Genomic DNA, 20,466 nt, shown 5'->3' on the forward strand with positions numbered 1-20,466 from the left:
CTGGTCTCACAGGAAAGGATCAAAGCACAGACTATAAGAAGTCTCACCCTTCTGTCTCTTAAGGCGGCATTGAGAATTTTTATTTAATTCCGATCTAATTTCGGTGTTTCATCGTCAATGTGTATGTCCAAGGAATACATTGAACCTGCAGTTCTGTATCGCAAACTAATACTGGTCTCACAGGGAGTGCTCAAAACACCGACTGTAAGAAGAGTCTCTATTCTTGTACTTATGGAGGCATTGTGCCTTTTGTATTTAATTCCGATGCGATTTCTGTGTTTCATCGTCAATGTGAATGTCCAAGGAATACATAGAACCTGCAGTGGTGTATCGGAAACTACTACTGGTCTCACAGGAAAGGATCAAAGCACAGACTATAAGAAGTCTCACTCTTCTTGCACTTAAGTCGGCATTGTGCCTTTTGTATTTAATTCCGAGGCGATTTCTGTGTTTCATCGTCAATGTGAAGGTCCAAGGAATACATTAAAATTGCAGTGGTGTATCGGAAACTAATACTGGTCTCACAGGAAAGGATCAAAGCACAGAATCTAAGAAGTCTCACTCTTCTTGCACTTAAGGCGGCATTGAGCCTTTTTTATTTAATTCCGATCTAATTTCAGTGTTTCATCGTCTGTGTGTATGTCCAAGGAATACATTGAACCTGCAGTGGTGTATCGCAAACTAATACTGGTCTCACAGGGAGTGCTCAAAATACCGATTGTAAGAAGAGTCTCTGTTCTTCTACTTATGGAGGCATTGTGCCTTTTGTATTTAATTCCGATGCGATTTCTGTGTTTCATCGTCAATGTGAAGGTCCAAGGAATACATTGTAATTGCAGTGGTGTATCGCAAACTAATACTGGTCTCACAGGGAGTGCTCAAAACACCGACTTTAAAAGAGTCTCTATTCTTGTACTTATGGAGGCATTGTGCCTTTTGTATTTAATTCAAATGGGATTTCTGTGTTTCATCGTCAATGTGAAGGTCCAAGGAATACATAGAACCTGCAGTGGTGTATCGGAAACTAATACTGGTCTCACAGGAAAGGATCAAAGGACAGACTATAAGAAGTCTCACTCTTCTTGCACTTAAGGTGGCATTGTGCCTTTTGTATTTAATTCAAATGGGATTTCTGTGTTTCATCGTCAGTGTGAAGGTCCAAGGAATACATTGAACCTCCAGTGGTGTATCAGAAACTAATACCGGTCTCACAGGAAAGGATCAAAGCACAGACTCTAAGAAGTCTTACTCTTCTTCCTCTTAAGGCGGCATTGAGCCTTTTTTGTTTAATTCCGATCTAATTTCTGTGTTTCATCGTCAATGTGTATGTCCAAGTAATACATCGAACCTGCAGTGGTGTATCGCAAACTAATACTGGTCACACAGGGAGTGCTCAAAACACCGACTGTAAGAAGAGTCTCTATTCTTGTACTTATGGAGGCATTGTGCCTTTTGTATTTAATTCCGATGCGATTTCTGTGTTTCATCGTCAATGTGATGGTCCAAGGAATACATTGAAATTGCAGTGGTGTATCGGAAACTAATACTGGTCTCACAGGAAAGGATCAAAGCACAGACTATAAGAAGTCTCACTGTTCTTGCACATAAGTCGGCATTGTGCCCTTTGTATTTAATTCCGATGCGACTTCTGTGTTTCATCGTCAATGTGAAGGTCCAAGGTATACGTTGAAATTGCAGTGGTGTATCGGGAACTAATACTGGTCTCACAGAAAAGGATAATAGCACAGACTCTAAGAAGTCTCACTCTTCTTCCACTTAAGGCGGCATTGAGCCTTTTTTGTTTAATTCCGATCTAATTTCTGTGTTTCATCGTCAATGTGTATGTCCAAGTAATACATCGTACCTGCAGTGGTGTATCGCAAACTAATACTGGTCACACAGGGAGTGCTCAAAACACCGACTGTAAGAAGAGTCTATATTCTTGTACTTATGGAGGCATTGTGCCTTTTGTATTTAATTCCGATGCGATTTCTGTGTTTCATCGTCAATGTGATGGTCCAAGGAATACATTGAAATTGCAGTGGTGTATCGGAAACTAATACTGGTCTCATAGGAAAGGATCAAAGCACAGACTATAAGAAGTCTCACTGTTCTTGCACATGAGTCGGAATTGTGCCCTTTGTATTCAATTCCAATGCGATTTCTGTGTTTCATCGTCAATGTGAATGTCCAAGGTATACGTTGAAATTGCAGTGGTGTATCGGAAACTAATACTGGTCTCACAGGAAAGGATCAAAGCACAGACTATAAGAAGTCTCACCCTTCTTGCACTTAAAGCGGCATTGAGCCTTTTTTATTTAATTCCAATCTAATTTCAGTGTTTCATGGTCAATGTGTGTGTCCAAGGAATACATTGAACCTGCAGTGGTGTATCGCAAACTAATACTGGTCACACAGGGAGTGCTCTAAACACCGACTGTATGAAGAGTCTCTATTCTTGTACTTATGGAGGCATTGTGCCTTTTGTATTTAGTTCCGATGCGATTTCTGTGTTTCATCGTCAATGTGAAGGTCCAAGGAATACATAGAACCTGCAGTGGTGTATCGGAAACTAATACTGGTCTCGCAGGAAAGGATCAAAGCACAGACTATAAGAAGTCTCACTCTTCTTGCACTTAAGTCGGCATTGTGCCTTTGTATTTAATTCCGATACGATTTCTGTGTTTCATCGCCAATGTGAAGGTCCAAGGAATACATTGTAATTGCAGTGGTGTATCAAAAACTAATACTGGTCTCACAGGAAAGGATCAAAACACAGACTATAAGAAGTCTCACCCTTCTTGCACTTAAGGCGGCATTGAGCCTTTTTTATTTAATTCCGATCTAATTTCAGTGTTTCATCGTCATTGTGTATGTCCAAGGAATACATTGAACCTGCAGTGGTGTATCGCAAACTAATACTGGTCTCACAGGGAGTGCTCAAAACACCGACTGTAAGAAGAGTCTCTATTCTTGTACTTATGGAGGCATTGTGCCTTTTGTATTTAATTCCGATGCGATTTCTGTGTTTCATCGTCAATGTGATGGTCCAAGGAATACATTGAAATTGCAGTGGTGTATCGGAAACTAATACTGGTCTCACAGGAAAGGATCAAAGCACAGACTATAAGAAGTCTCACTCTTCTTGCACTTAAGTTGGCATTGTGCCTTTGTATTTAATTCCGATACGATTTCTGTGTTTCATCGCCAATGTGAAGGTCCAAGGAATACATTGTAATTACAGTGGTGTATCAAAAACTAATACTGGTCTCACAGGAAAGGATCAAAACACAGACTATAAGAAGTCTCACCCTTCTTGCACTTAAGGCGGCATTGAGCCTTTTTTATTTAATTCCGATCTAATTTCAGTGTTTCATCGTCAATGTGTATGTCCAAGGAATACATTGAACCTGCAGTGGTGTATCACAAACTAATACTGGTCTCACAGGGAGTGCTCAAAACACCGACTGTAAGAAGAGTCTCTATTCTTGTACTTATGGAGGCATTGTGCCTTTTGTATTTAATTCCGATGCAATTTCTGTGATTCATCGTCAATGTGACGGTCCAAGGAATACATTGAAATTGCAGTGGTGTATCGGAAACTAATACTGGTCTCACAGGAAAGGAACAGGGCACAGACTATAAGAAGTCTCACTCTTCTTGCACTTAAGTCTGCATTGTGCCTTTTGTATTTAATTCCGATGCGATTTCTGTGTTCATCGTCAATTTGAAGGTCCAAGGAATACATTGAAATTGCAGTGGTGTATCGGAAACTAATACTGGTCTCACAGGAAAGGATCAAAGCACAGACTATAAGAAGTCTCACTCTTCTTGCACTTAAGGCGGCATTGAGCCTTTTTTATTTAATACCGATCTAATTTCAGTGTTTCATCGTCAATGTGTATTTCCAAGGAATACATTGAACCTGCAGTGGTGTATCACAAACTAATACTGGTCTCACAGGGAGTGCTCAAAACACCGACTGTAAGAAGAGTCTCTATTCTTGTACTTATGGAGGCATTGTGCCTTTTGTATTTAATTCCGATGCAATTTCTGTGATTCATCGTCAATGTGACGGTCCAAGGAATACATTGAAATTGCAGTGGAGTATCGGAATCTAATACTGGTCTCACAGGAAAGGAACAGGGCACAGACTATAAGAAGTCTCACTCTTCTTGCACTTAAGTCTGCATTGTGCCTTTTGTATTTAATTCCGATGCGATTTCTGTGTTCATCGTCAATTTGAAGGTCCAAGGAATACATTGAAATTGCAGTGGTGTATCGGAAACTAATACTGGTCTCACAGGAAAGGATCAAAGCACAGACTATAAGAAGTCTCACCCTTCTTGCACTTAAGGCGGCATTGAGCCTTTTTTATATAATTCCGATCTAATTTCAGTGTTTCATCGTCAATGTGTATGTCCAAGGAATACATTGAACCTGCAGTGGTGTATCGCAAACTAATACTGGTCTCACAGGGAGTGCTCAAAACACCGACTGTAAGAAGAGTCTCAATTCTTGTACTTATGGAGGCATTGTGCATTTTGTATTTAATTCCGATGCGATTTCTGTGTTTCATCGTCTATGTGAAGGTCCAAGGAATACGTTGAACCTGCAGTGGTGTATCGGAAACTAATACTGGTCTCACAGGAAAGGATCAAAGCACAGACTCTAAGAAGTCTCACTCTTCTTGCACTTAAGGCGGCATTGAGCCTTTTTTATTTAATTCCGATCTAATTTCAGAGTTTCATCGTCAATGTGTATGTCCAAGGAATACATTGAACCTGCAGTGGTGTATCGCAAACTAATACAGGTCTCACAGGGAGTGCTCAAAACACTACCTGTAAGAAGAGTCTCTATTCTTGTACGTATGGAGGCATTGTGCCTTTTGTATTTAATTCCGATGCGATTTCTGTGTTACATCGTCAATGTGAAGGTCCAAGGAATAGATTGAAATTGCAGTGGTGTATCAGAAACTAATACTGGTCTCACAGGAAAGGATCAAAGCACAGACTATAAGAAGTCTCAATCTTCTTGCACTTAAGTCGGCATTGTGCCTTTTGTATTTAATTCCTATGCGATTTCTGTGTTTCATCGTCAATGTGAAGGTCCAAGGAATACACTGAAATAGCAGTGGTGTATCGGAAACTAATACTGGTCTCACAGGAAAGGATCAAAGCACAGACTATAAGAAGTCCCACCCATCTTGCACTTAAGGCGGCATTGAGCCTTTTTTATTTAATTTCGATCTAATTTCAGTGTTTCATCGTCAATGTAAATGTCCAAGGAATACATAGAACCTGCAGTGGTGTATCGGAAACTAATACTGGTCTCACAGGAAAGGATCAAAGCACAGACTATAAGAAGTCTCACTCTTCTTGCATTTAAGGTGGCATTGTGCCTTTTGTATTTAATTCTGATGCGATTTCTGTGTTTCATCGTCAATGTGAAGGTCCAAGGAATACATTGAACCTGCAGTGGTGTATCGGAAACTAATACTGGTCTCACAGGAAAGGATCAAAGCACAGACTCTAAGAAGTCTCACTCTTCTTCCACTTAAGGCAGCATTGAGCCTTTTTTACTTAATTCCAATCTAATTTCTGTGTTTCATATTTAATGCGTATGTCCAAGGAATACATTGAACCTGCAGTGGTGTATCGCAAACTAATACTGGTCTCACAGGGAGTGCTCAAAACACCGACTGTAAGAAGAGTCTCTATTCTTGTACTTATGGAGGCATTGTGCCTTTTGTATTTATTTCCGATGCGATTTCTGTGTTTCATCGGCAATGTGAAGGTCCAAGGAGCACATTGAAATTGCAGTAGTGTATCGGAAACTAATACTGGTCTCACAGGATAGGATCGAAGCACAGACTAAAAGAAGTCTCACTCTTCTTGCACATAAGTCGGCATTGTGCCTTTTGTATTTAATTCCGATGCGATTTCTGTGTTTCATCGTCAATGTGAAGGTCCAAGGAATACATTGAATTTGCAGTGGTGTATCTGAAACTAATACTGGTCTCACACGAAAGGATCAAAGCACACACTATTAGAAGTCTCATCCTTCTTGCACTTAAGGCGGCATTGAGCATTTTTTATTTAATTCCAATCTAATTTCAGTCTTTCATCGTCAATGTGTATGTCCAAGGAATACCTTGAACCTGCAGTGGTGTATCGCAAACTAATACTGGTCTCACAGGGAGTGCTCAAAACACCGACTGTAAGAAGAGTCTCTATTCTTGTACTTATGGAGGCATTGTGCTTTTGTATTTAATTCCGATGCGATTTCGGTGTTTCATCACCAATGTGAAGGTCCAAGGAATACATTGTAATTGCAGTGGTGTATCGGAAACTAATACTGGTCTCACAGGAAAGGATCAAAGCACAGACTATAAGAAGTCTCACCCTTCTTGCTCTTAAGGCGGCATTGAGCCTTTTTTATTTAATTCCGATCTAATTTCAGTGTTTCATCGTCAATGTGTATGTTCAAGGAATACATTGAACCTGCAGTTCTGTATCGCAAACTAATACTGGTCTCACTGGGAGTGCTCAAAACTCCGACTGTAAGAAGAGTCTCTATTCTTGTACTTATGGAGGCATTGTGCCTTTTGTATTTAATTCCGATGCGATTTCTGTGTTTCATCGTCAATGTGAATGTCCAAGGAATACATAGAACCTGCAGTGGTGTATCGGAAACTACTACTGGTCTCACAGGAAAGGATCAAAGCACAGACTATAAGAAGTCTCACTCTTCTTGCACTTAAGTCGGCATTGTGCCTTTTCTATTTAATTCCGAGGCGATTTCTGTGTTTCATCGTCAATGTGAAGGTCCAAGGAATACATTGAAATTGCAGAGGTGTATCGGAAAGTAATACTGGTCTCACAGGAAAGGATCATAGCTCAGACAATATGAAGTCTCACCCTTCTTGCACTTAAGGCGACATTGAGCCTTTTTTTTTTTAATTCCGATCTAATTTCAGTGTTTCATCGTCAATGTGTATGTCCAAGGAATACATTGAATCTGCAGTGGTGTATCGCAAACTAATACTGGTCTCACAGGAAGTGCTCAAAACACCGACTGTAAGAAGAGTCTCTATTCTTGTACTTATGGAGGCATTGTGCCTTTTGTATTTAATTCCGATGCGATTTCTATGTTTCATCGTCAATGTGAAGGTCCAAGGAATACATAGAACCTGCAGTGGTGTATCGGAAACTAATACTGGTCTCACACGAAAGGATCAAAGCACAACTCTAAGAAGTCTCACTCTTCTTGCACTTAAGGTGGCATTGTGCCTCTTGTATTTAATTCTGATGCGATTTTTGTGTTTCATCGTCAAAGTGAAGGTCCAAGGAATACATTGAACCAGCAGTGGTGTATCAAAAACTAATACTGGTCTCACAGGAAAGGATCAAAGCACAGACTATAAGAAGTCTCACCCTTCTTGCACTTAAGGCGGCATTGAGGCTTTTTTATTTAATTCCGATCTAATTTCAGTGTTTCATCGTCAATGTGTATGTCCAAGAAATACATTGAACCTGCAGTGGTGTATCGCAAACTAATACTGGTCTCACAGGGAGTGCTCAAAACACCGACTGTAAGAAGAGTCTGTATTCTTGTACTTATGGAGGCATTGTGCCTTTTGTATTTAATTCCGATGCGATATCTGTGTTTCATCGTCAATGTGAAGGTCCAAGGAATACATAGAACCTGCAGTGGTGTATCGGAAACAAATACTGGTCTCACAGGAAAGGATCAAAGCACAGACTATAAGAAGTCTCACTCTTCTTGCACTTAGGGCGGCATTGAGCCTTTTTTATTTAATTCCGATCTAATTTCAGTGTTTCATCGTCAATGTGGATTTCCAAGGAATACATTGAACCTGCAGTGGTGTATCGCAAACTAATACTGGTCTCACAGAGAGTGCTCAAAACACCGACTGTAAGAAGAGTCTCTATTCTTGTACTTATGGAGGCATTGTGCCTTTTGTATTTAATTCCGATGCGATATCTGTGTTTCATCGTCAATGTGAAGGTCCAAGGAATACATAGAACCTGCAGTGGTGTATCGGAAACTAATACTGGTCTCACACGAAAGGAACAAAGCACAGACTATAAGAAGTCCCACTCTTCTTGCACTTAAGGCGGCATTGAGCCTTTTTTATTTAATTCCGATCTAATTTCAGTGTTTCATCGTCAATGTGTATTTCCAAGGAATACATTGAACCTGCTGTGGTGTATCGCAAACTAATACTGGTCTCACAGGGAGTGCTCAAAACATCGACTGTAAGAAGAGTCTCTATTCTTGTATTTATGGAGGCATTGTGCCTTTTGTATTTAATTCCGATGCGATTTCTGTGTTTCCTCGTCAATGTGAAGGTCCAAGGAATACATTGAAATTGCAGTGGTGTATCGGAAACTAATACTGGTCTCACAGGAAAGGATCAAAGCACAGACTATAAGAAGTCTCACCCTTCTTACACTTAAGGCGGCATTGAGCCTTTTTTATTTAATTCCGATCTAATTTTAGTGTTCATCCTCAATGTGTATGTCCAAGGAATACATTGAACTTGCAGTGGTGTATCGCAAACTAATACTGGTCTCACAGGGAGTGCTAAAATCACCGACTGTAAGAAGAGTCTCTATTCTTGTACTTATGGAGGCAATGTGCCTTTTGTATTTGATTCCGATGCGATTTCTGTGTTTCATCGTCAATGTGAAGGTTCAAGGAATACATAGAACCTGCAGTGGTGTATCGGAAACTAATACTGGTCTCACAGGAAAGGATCAAAGCACAGACTATAAGAAGTCTCTCTCTTCTTGCACTTAATGCGGCATTGAGCCTTTTTTATTTAATTCCGATCTAATTTCAGTGTTTCATCGTCAATGTGTATTTCCAAGGAATACATTGAACCTGCAGTGGTGTATCGCCAACAAATACTGGTCTCACAGGGAGTGCTCAAAACACCGACTGTAAGAAGAGTCTCTATTCTTGTACTTATGGAGGCATTGTGCCTTTTGTATTTAATTCCGATGCGATTTCTGTGTTTCATCGTCAATGTGAAGGTCCAAGGAATACATTGAAATTGCAGTGGTGTATCGGAAACTAATACTAGTCTCACAGGAAAGGATCAGAGCACAGACTATAAGAAGTCTCACTCTTCTTGCACTTAAGTCGGCATTGTGCCTTTTGTATTTAATACCGATGCGATTTCTGGGTTTCATCGTCAATGTGAAGGTCCAAGGAATACATTGAAATTGCAGTGGTGTATCGGTCACTAATACTGGTCTCACAGGAAAGGATCAAAGCACAGACTATAAGAAGTCTCACCCTTCTTGCACTTAAGGCGGCATTGAGCCTTTTTTATTTAATTCCGATCTAATTTCAGTGTTTCGTCGTCAATGTGTATGTCCAAGGAATACATTGAACCTGCAGTGGTGTATCGCAAACTAATACTGGTCTCACAGGGAGTGCTCAAAACACCGACTGTAAGAAGAGTCTCTATTCTTGTACTTATGGAGGCATTGTGCCTTTTCTATTTAATTCCGATGCGATTTCTGTGTTTCATCGTCGATGTGAAGGCCCAAGGCATACATTGAATTGCAGTGGTGTATCGGAAACTAATACTGGTCTCGCAGGAAAGGATCAAGGCACAGACTATAAGAAGTCTCACTCTTCTTGCACTTAAGTCGGCATTGTGCCTTTTGTATTTAATTTCGATCTAATTTCAGTGTTTCATCGCCAATGTGTATGTCCAAGGAATACATTGTACTTGCAGTGGTGTATCGCAAACTAATACTGGTCTCACAGGGAGTGCTCAAAACACCGACTGTAAGAAGAGTCTCTATTCTTGTACTTATGGAGGCATTGTGCCTTTTGTATTTAATTCCGATGCGATTTCTGTGTTTCATCGTCAATGTGAAGGTCCAAGGAATACATTGTAATTGCAGTGGTGTATCGGAAACTAATACTGGTCTCACAGGAAAGGATCAAAGCACAGACTATAAGAAGTCTCACCCTTCTTGCACTTAAGGCTGCATTGAGGCTTTTTTATTTAATTCCGATCTAATTTCAGTGTTTCATCGTCAATGTGTATGTCCAAGAAATACATTGAACCTGCAGTGGTGTATCGCAAACTAATACTGGTCTCACAGGGAGTGCTCAAAACACCGACTGTAAGAAGAGTCTCTATTCTTGTACTTATGGAGGCATTGTGCCTTTTGTATTTAAATCCGATGCGATTTCTGTGTTTCATCGTCAATGTGAAGGTCCAAGGAATACATTGAAATTGCAGTGGTGTATCGGAAACTAATACTGGTCTCACAGGAAAGGATCAAAGCACAGACTATAAGAAGTCTCACCCTTCTTACACTTAAGGCGGCATTGAGCCTTTTTTATTTAATTCCGATCTAATTTTAGTGTTCATCGTCAATGTGTATGTCCAAGGAATACATTGAACTTGCAGTGGTGTATCGCAAACTAATACTGGTCTCACAGGGAGTGCTAAAATCACCGACTGTAAGAAGAGTCTCTAATCTTGTACTTATGGAGGCAATGTGCCTTTTATATTTGATTCCGATGCGATTTCTGTGTTTCATCGTCAATGTGAAGGTTCAAGGAATACATAGAACCTGCAGTGGTGTATCGGAAACTAATACTGGTCTCACAGGAAAGGATCAAAGCACAGACTATAAGAAGTCTCACCCTTCTTGCACTTAAGGCGGCATTGAGCCTTTTTTATTTAATTCCGATCTAATTTCAGTGTTTCATCGTCAATGTGGATTTCCAAGGAATACATTGAACCTGCAGTGGTGTATCGCAAACTAATACTGGTCTCACAGGGAGTGCTCAAAACACCGACTGTAAGAAGAGTCTCTATTTTTGTACTTATGGAGGCATTGTGCCTTTTGTATTATTTCCGATGCGATATCTGTGTTTCATCGTCAATGTGAAGGTCCAAGGAATACATAGAACCTGCAGTGGTGTATCGGAAACTAATACTGGTCTCACACGAAAGGAACAAAGCACAGACTATAAGAAGTCCCACTCTTCTAGCACTTAAGGCGGCATTGAGCCTTTTTTATTTAATTCCGATCTAATTTCAGTGTTTCATCGTCAATGTGTATTTCCAAGGAATACATTGAACCTGCTGTGGTGTATCGCAAGCTAATACTGGTCTCACAGGGAGTGCTCAAAACATCGACTGTAAGAAGTGTCTCTATTCTTGTACTTATGGAGGCATTGTGCCTTTTGTATTTAATTCCGATGCGATTTCTGTGTTTCATCGTCAATGTGAAGGTCCAAGGAATACATTGAAATTGCAGTGGTGTATCGGAAACTAATACTGGTCTCACAGGAAAGGATCAAAGCACAGACTATAAGAAGTCTCACCCTTCTTACACTTAAGGCGGCATTGAGCCTTTTTTATTTAATTCCGATCTACTTTTAGTGTTCATCGTCAATGTGTATGTCCAAGGAATACATTGAACTTGCAGTGGTGTATCGCAAACTAATACTGGTCTCACAGGGAGTGCCCAAATCACCGACTGTAAGAAGAGTCTCTATTCTTGTACTTATGGAGGCAATGTGACTTTTGTATTTAATTCCGATGCGATTTCTGGGTTTCATCGTCAATGTGAAGGTCCAAGGAATACATTGAAATTGCAGTGGTGTATCGGAAATTAATACTGGTCTCACAGGAAAGGATCAAAGCACAGACTATAAGAAGTCTCACCCTTCTTGCACTTAAGGCGGCATTGAGCCTTTTTAATTTAATTCCGATCTAATTTCAGTGTTTCATCGTCAATGTGTATGTCCAAGGAATACATTGATCCTGCAGTGGTGTATCGGAAACTAATACTGGTCTCACAGGAAAGCATCAAGGCACAGACTATAAGAAGTCTCACTCTTCTCGCACTTAAGTCGGCATTGTGCCTTTTGTATTTAATTCCGATGCGATTTCTGTGTTTCATCGTCAATGTGAAGGTCCAAGGAATACATTGAAATTGCAGTGGTGTATCGGAAACTAATACTGGTCTCACAGGAAAGGATCAAAGCACAGACTATAAGAAGTCTCACCCTTCTTGCACTTAAGGCGGCATTGAGCCTTTTTTATTTAATTCCGATCTAATTTCAGTGTTTCATCGTCAATGTGTATGTCCAAGGAATACATCGAACTTGCAGTGGTGTATCGCAAACTGATACTGGTCTCACAGGGAGTGCTCAAAGCACCGACTGTAAGAAGAGTCTCTATTCTTGTACTTATGGAGGCATTGTGCCTTTTGTATTTAATTCCGATGCGATTTCTGTGTTTCATCGTCAATGTGAAGGTCCAAGGAATACATAGAACCTGCAGTGGTGTATCGGAAACTAATACTGGTCTCAAAGGAAAGGATCAAAGCACAGACTATAAGAAGTCTCACTCTTCTTGCACTTAAGGCGGCATTGATTCTTTTTTATTTAATTCCGATCTAATTTCAGTGTTTCATTGTCAGTGTGTATTTCCAAGGAATACATTGAACATGCAGTGGTGTATCGCCAACTAATACTGGTCTCACAGGGAGTGCTCAAAACACCGACTGTAAGAAGAGTCTCTATTCTTGTACTTATGGAGGCATTGTGCCATTTGTATTTAATTCCGATGCGATTTCTGTGTTTCATCGTCAATGTGAAGGTCCAAGGAATACATTGTAATTGCAGTGGTGTATCGGAAACTAATACTGGTCTCACAGGAAAGGATCAAAGCACAGACTATAAGAAGTCTCACCCTTCTTGCACTTAAGGCGGCATTGAGGCTTTTTTATTTAATTCCGATCTAATTTCAGTGTTTCGTCGTCAATGTGTATTTCCAAGGAATACATTGAACCTGCAGTGGTGTATCGCAAACTAATACTGGTCTCACAGGGAGTGCTCAAAACACCGACTGTAAGAAGAGTCTCTATTCTTGTACTTATGGAGGCATTGTGCTTTTTGTATTTAATTCCGATGCGATTTCTGTGTTTCATCGTCAAAGTGAAGGTCCAAGGAATACATTGTAATTGCAGTGGTGTATCGGAAACTAATACTGGTCTCACAGGAAAGGCTCAAAGCACAGACTATAAGAAGTCTCACCCTTCTTGCACTTAAGGCGGCATTGAGGCTTTTTTACTTAATTCCGGTCTAATTTCAGTGTTTCATCGTCAATGTGTATGTCCAAGGAATACATTGAACCTGCAGTGGTGTATCGCAAACTAATACTGGTCTCACAGGGAGTGCTCAAAACATCGACTGTAAGAAGAGTCTCTATTCTTGTACTTATGGAGGCATTGTGCCTTTTGTATTTAATTCCGATGCGATATCTGTGTTTCATCGTCAATGTGAAGGTCCAAGGAATACATAGAACCTGCAGTGGAGTATCAGAAACTAATACTGGTCTCACACGAAAGGATCAAAGCACAGACTATCAGAAGTCTCACTCTTCTTGCACTTAAGGCGGCATTGAGCGTTTTTAATTTAATTCCGATCTAATTTCAGTGTTTCATCGTCAATGTGTATTTCCAAGGAATACATTGAACCTGCAGTGGTGTATCGCAAACTAATACTGGTCTCACAGGGAGTGCTCAAAACACCGACTGTAAGAAGAGTCTCTATTCTTGTACTTATGGAGGCATTGTGCCTTTTGTAGTTAATTCCGATGCGATTTCTGTGTTTCATCGTCAATGTGAAGGTCCAAGGAATACATTGAATTGCAGTGGTGTATCGGAAACTAATACTGGTCTCACAGGAAAGGATCAAGGCACAGACTATAAGAAGTCTCACTCTTCTTGCACTTAAGTCGGCATTGTGCCTTTTGTATTTAATTCCGATCTAATTTCAGTGTTTCATCGCTAATGTGTATGTCCAAGGAATACATTGAACTTGCAGTGGTGTATCGCAAACTAATACTGGTCTCACAGGGAGTGCTCAAAACACCGACTGTAAGAAGAGTCTCTATTCTTGTACTTATGGAGGCATTGTGCCTTTTGTATTTAATTCCGATGCGATTTCTGTGTTTCATCGTCAATGTGAAGGTCCAAGGAATACATTGTAATTGCAGTGGTGTATCGGAAACTAATACTGGTCTCACAGGAAAGGATCAAAGCACAGACTATAAGAAGTCTCACCCTTCTTGCACTTAAGGCGGCATTGAGGCTTTTTTATTTAATTCCGATCTAATTTCAGTGTTTCATCGTCAATGTGTATGTCCAAGAAATACATTGAACCTGCAGTGGTGTATCGCAAACTAATACTGGTCTCACAGGGAGTGCTCAAAACACCGACTGTAAGAAGAGTCTGTATTCTAGTACTTATGGAGGCATTGTGCCTTTTGTATTTAATTCCGATGCGATATCTGTGTTTCATCGTCAATGTGAAGGTCCAAGGAATACATAGAACCTGCAGTGGTGTATCGGAAACAAATACTGGTCTCACAGGAAAGGATCAAAGCACAGACTATAAGAAGTCTCACTCTTCTTGCACTTAGGGCGGCATTGAGCCTTTTTTATTTAATTCCGATCTAATTTCAGTGTTTCATCGTCAATGTGGATTTCCAAGGAATACATTGAACCTGCAGTGGTGTATCGCAAACTAATACTGGTCTCACAGAGAGTGCTCAAAACACCGACTGTAAGAAGAGTCTCTATTCTTGTACTTATGGAGGCAATGTGCCTTTTGTATTTGATTCCGATGCGATTTCTGTGTTTCATCGTCAATGTGAAGGTTCAAGGAATACATAGAACCTGCAGTGGTGTATCGGAAACTAATACTGGTCTCACAGGAAAGGATCAAAGCACAGACTATAAGAAGTCTCTCTCTTCTTGCACTTAATGCGGCATTGAGCCTTTTTTATTTAATTCCGATCTAATTTCAGTGTTTCATCGTCAATGTGTATTTCCAAGGAATACATTGAACCTGCAGTGGTGTATCGCCAACAAATACTGGTCTCACAGGGAGTGCTCAAAACACCGACTGTAAGAAGAGTCTCTATTCTTGTACTTATGGAGGCATTGTGCCTTTTGTATTTAATTCCGATGCGATTTCTGTGTTTCATCGTCAATGTGAAGGTCCAAGGGATACATTGAAATTGCAGTGGTGTATCGGAAACTAATACTGGTCTCACAGGAAAGGATCAGAGCACAGACTATAAGAAGTCTCACTCTTCTTGCACTTAAGTCGGCATTGTGCCTTTTGTATTTAATACCGATGCGATTTCTGGGTTTCATCGTCAATGTGAAGGTCCAAGGAATACATTGAAATTGCAGTGGTGTATCGGTCACTAATACTGGTCTCACAGGAAAGGATCAAAGCACAGACTATAAGAAGTCTCACCCTTCTTGCACTTAAGGCGGCATTGAGCCTTTTTTATTTAATTCCGATCTAATTTCAGTGTTTCGTCGTCAATGTGTATGTCCAAGGAATACATTGAACCTGCAGTGGTGTATCGCAAACTAATACTGGTCTCACAGGGAGTGCTCAAAACACCGACTGTAAGAAGAGTCTCTATTCTTGTACTTATGGAGGCATTGTGCCTTTTCTATTTAATTCCGATGCGATTTCTGTGTTTCATCGTCGATGTGAAGGCCCAAGGCATACATTGAATTGCAGTGGTGTATCGGAAACTAATACTGGTCTCACAGGAAAGGATCAAGGCACAGTCTATAAGAAGTCTCACTCTTCTTGCACTTAAGTCGGCATTGTGCCTTTTGTATTTAATTCCGATCTAATTTCAGTGTTTCATCGCCAATGTGTATGTCCAAGGAATACATTGTACTTGCAGTGGTGTATCGCAAACTAATACTGGTCTCACAGGGAGTGCTCAAAACACCGACTGTAAGAAGAGTCTCTATTCTTGTACTTATGGAGGCATTGTGCCTTTTGTATTTAATTCCGATGCGATTTCTGTGTTTCATCGTCAATGTGAAGGTCCAAGGAATACATTGTAATTGCAGTGGTGTATCGGAAACTAATACTGGTCTCACAGGAAAGGATCAAAGCACAGACTATAAGAAGTCTCACCCTTCTTGCACTTAAGGCTGCATTGAGGCTTTTTTATTTAATTCCGATCTAATTTCAGTGTTTCATCGTCAATGTGTATGTCCAAGAAATACATTGAACCTGCAGTGGTGTATCGCAAACTAATACTGGTCTCACAGGGAGTGCTCAAAACACCGACTGTAAGAAGAGTCTCTATTCTTGTACTTATGGAGGCATTGTGCCTTTTGTATTTAAATCCGATGCGATTTCTGTGTTTCATCGTCAATGTGAAGGTCCAAGGAATACATTGAAATTGCAGTGGTGTATCGGAAACTAATACTGGTCTCACAGGAAAGGATCAAAGCACAGACTATAAGAAGTCTCACCCTTCTTACACTTAAGGCGGCATTGAGCCTTTTTTATTTAATTCCGATCTAATTTTAGTGTTCATCGTCAATGTGTATGTCCAAGGAATACATTGAACTTGCAGTGGTGTATCGCAAACTAATACTGGTCTCACAGGGAGTGCTAAAATCACCGACTGTAAGAAGAGTCTCTAATCTTGTACTTATGGAGGCAATGTGCCTTTTATATTTGATTCCGATGCGATTTCTGTGTTTCATCGTCAATGTGAAGGTTCAAGGAATACATAGAACCTGCAGTGGTGTATCGGAAACTAATACTGGTCTCACAGGAAAGGATCAAAGCACAGACTATAAGAAGTCTCACCCTTCTTGCACTTAAGGCGGCATTGAGCCTTTTTTATTTAATTCCGATCTAATTTCAGTGTTTCATCGTCAATGTGGATTTCCAAGGAATACATTGAAGTTGCAGTGGTGTATCGCAAACTAATACTGGTCTCACAGGGAGTGCTCAAAACACCGACTGTAAGAAGAGTCTCTATTCTTGTACTTATGGAGGCATTGTGCCTTTTGTATTATTTCCGATGCGATATCTGTGTTTCATCGTCAATGTGAAGGTCCAAGGAATACATAGAACCTGCAGTGGTGTATCGGAAACTAATACTGGTCTCACACGAAAGGAACAAAGCACAGACTATAAGAAGTCCCACTCTTCTAGCACTTAAGGCGGCATTGAGCCTTTTTTATTTAATTCCGATCTAATTTCAGTGTTTCATCGTCAATGTGTATTTCCAAGGAATACATTGAACCTGCTGTGGTGTATCGCAAGCTAATACTGGTCTCACAGGGAGTACTCAAAACATCGACTGTAAGAAGAGTCTCTATTCTTGTACTTATGGAGGCATTGTGCCTTTAGTATTTAATTCCGATGCGATTTCTGTGTTTCATCGTCAATGTGAAGGTCCAAGGAATACATTGAAATTGCAGTGGTGTATCGCAAACTAATACTAGTCTCACAGGAAAGGATCAAAGCACAGACTATAAGAAGTCTCACCCTTCTTACACTTAAGGCGGCATTGAGCCTTTTTTATTTAATTCCGATCTACTTTTAGTGTTCATCGTCAATGTGTATGTCCAAGGAATACATTGAACTTGCAGTGGTGTATCGCAAACTAATACTGGTCTCACAGGGAGTGCCCAAATCACCGACTGTAAGAAGAGTCTCTATTCTTGTACTTATGGAGGCAATGTGACTTTTGTATTTGATTCCGATGCGATTTCTGTGTTTCATCGTCAATGTGAAGGTTCAAGGAATACATAGAACCTGCAGTGGTGTATCGGAAACTAATACTGGTCTCACAGGAAAGGATCAAAGCACAGACTATAAGAAGTCTCACTCTTCTTGCACTTAAGGCGGCATTGAGCCTTTTTTATTTAATTCCGATCTAATTTCAGTGTTTCATCGTCAATGTGTATTTCCAAGGAATACATTGAACCTGCAGTGGTGTATCGCCAACAAATACTGGTCTCACAGGGAGTGCTCAAAACACCGACTGTAGGAAGAGTCTCTATTCTTGTACTTATGGAGGCATTGTGCCTTTTGTATTTAATTCCGATGCGATTTCTGTGTTTCATCGTCAATGTGAAGGTCCAAGGAATACATTGAAATTGCAGTGGTGTATCGGAAACTAATACTGGTCTCACAGGAAAGGATCAGAGCACATACTATAAGAAGACTCACTCTTCTTGCACTTAAGTCGGCATTGTGCCTTTTGTATTTAATTCTGATGCGATTTCTGGGTTTCATCGTCAATGTGAAGGTCCAAGGAATACATTGAAATTGCAGTGGTGTATCGGTCACTAATACTGGTCTCACAGGAAAGGATCAAAGCACAGACTATAAGAAGTCTCACCCTTCTTGCACTTAAGGCGGCATTGAGCCTTTTTTATTTAATTCCGATCTAATTTCAGTGTTTCGTCGTCAATGTGTATGTTGAAGGAATACATTGAACCTGCAGTGGTGTATCGCAAACTAATACTGGTCTCACAGGGAGTGCTCAAAACACCGACTGTAAGAAGAGTCTCTATTCTTGTACTTATGGAGGCACTGTGCCTTTTCTATTTAATTCCGATGCGATTTCTGTGTTTCATCGTCAATGTGAAGGTCCAAGGAATACATAGAACCTGCAGTGGTGTATCGGAAACTAATACTGGTCTCACACGAAAGGATCAAAGCACAGACTATAAGAAGTCTCACTCTTCTTGCACTTAAGGCGGCATTGAGCGTTTTTTATTTAATTCGATCTAATTTCAGTGTTTCATCGTCAATGTGTATTTCCAAGGAATACATTTAACCTGCAGTGGTGTATCGCAAACTAATACTGGTCTCACAGGGAGTGCTCAAAACACCGACTGTAAGAAGAGTCTCTATTCTTGTACTTATGGAGGCATTGTGCCTTTTGGAGTTAATTCCGATGCGATTTCTGTGTTTCATCGGCAATGTGAAGGTCCAAGGAATACATTGAATTGCAGTGGTGTATCGGAAACTAATACTGGTCTCACAGGAAAGGATCAAGGCACAGACTATAAGAAGTCTCACTCTTCTTGCACTTAAGTCGGCATTGTGCCTTTTGTATTTAATTCCGATCTAATTTCAGTGTTTCATCGTCAATGTGTATGTCCAAGGAATACATTGAACTTGCAGTGGTGTATCGCAAACTAATACTGGTCTCACAGGGAGTGCTCAAAACACCGACTGTAAGAAGAGTCTCTATTCTTGTACTTATGGAGGCATTGTGCCTTTTGTATTTAATTCCGATGCGATTTCTGTGTTTCATCGTCAATGTGAAGGTCCAAGGAATACATTGTAATTGCAGTGGTGTATCGGAAACTAATACTGGTCTCACAGGAAAGGATCAAAGCACAGACTATAAGAAGTCTCACCCTTCTTGCACTTAAGGCGGCATTGAGCCTTTTTTATTTAATTCCGATCTAATTTCAGTGTTTCATCGTCAATGTGTATGTCCAAGGAATACATTGAACTTGCAGTGGTGTATCGCAAACTAATACTGGTCTCACAGGGAGTGCTCAAAACACCGACTGTAAGAAGAGTCTCTATTCTTGTACTTATGGAGGCATTGTGCCTTTTGTATTTAATTCCGATGCGATATCTGTGTTTCTTCGTCAATGTGAAGGTCCAAGGAATACATAGAACCTGCAGTGGTGTATCGGAAACTAATACTGGTCTCACAGGAAAGGATCAAAGCACAGACTATAAGAAGTCTCACTCTTCTTGCACTTAAGGCGGCATTGAGCCTTTTTTATTTAATTCCGATCTAATTTCAGTGTTTCATCGACAATGTGTATTTCCAAGGAATACATTGAACCTGCAGTGGTGTATCGCAAACTAATACTGGTCTCACAGGGAGTGCTCAAAACACCGACTGTAAGAAGAGTCTCTATTCTTGTACTTATGGAGGCATTGTGCCCTTTGTATTTAATTCCAATGCGATATCTGTGTTTCATCGTCAATGAGAAGGTCCAAGGAATACATAGAACCTGCAGTGGTGTATCGGAAACTAATACTGGTCTCACACGAAAGGAACAAAGCACAGACTATAAGAAGCCCAACTCTTCTTGCACTTAAGGCGGCATTGAGCCTTTTTAATTTAATTCCGATCTAATTTCAGTGTTTCATCGTCAATGTGTATTTCCAAGGAATACATTGAACCTGCAGTGGTGTATCACAAACTAATACTGGTCTCACAGGGAGTGCTCAAAACACCGACTGTAAGAAGAGTCTCTATTCTTGTACTTATGGAGGCATTGTGCCTTTTGTATTTAATTCCGATGCGATTTCTGTGTTTCATCGTCAATGTGAAGGTCCAAGGAGTACATTGAAATTGCAGTGGTGTATCGGAAACTAATACTGGTCTCACAGGAAAGGATCAAAGCACAGACTATAAGAAGTCTCACCCTTCTTGAACTTAAGGCGGCATTGAGCCTTTTTTATTTAATTCCGATCTAATTTCAGTGTTTCATCGTCAATGTGTATGTCCAAGGAATACATTGAACCTGCAGTGGTGTATCGCAAACTAATACTGGTCTCACAGGGAGT

This window comes from Schistocerca serialis, chromosome 6, assembly GCF_023864345.2.
Source record: "Schistocerca serialis cubense isolate TAMUIC-IGC-003099 chromosome 6, iqSchSeri2.2, whole genome shotgun sequence".
Taxonomy (NCBI): Eukaryota; Metazoa; Arthropoda; class Insecta; order Orthoptera; family Acrididae; genus Schistocerca; species Schistocerca serialis.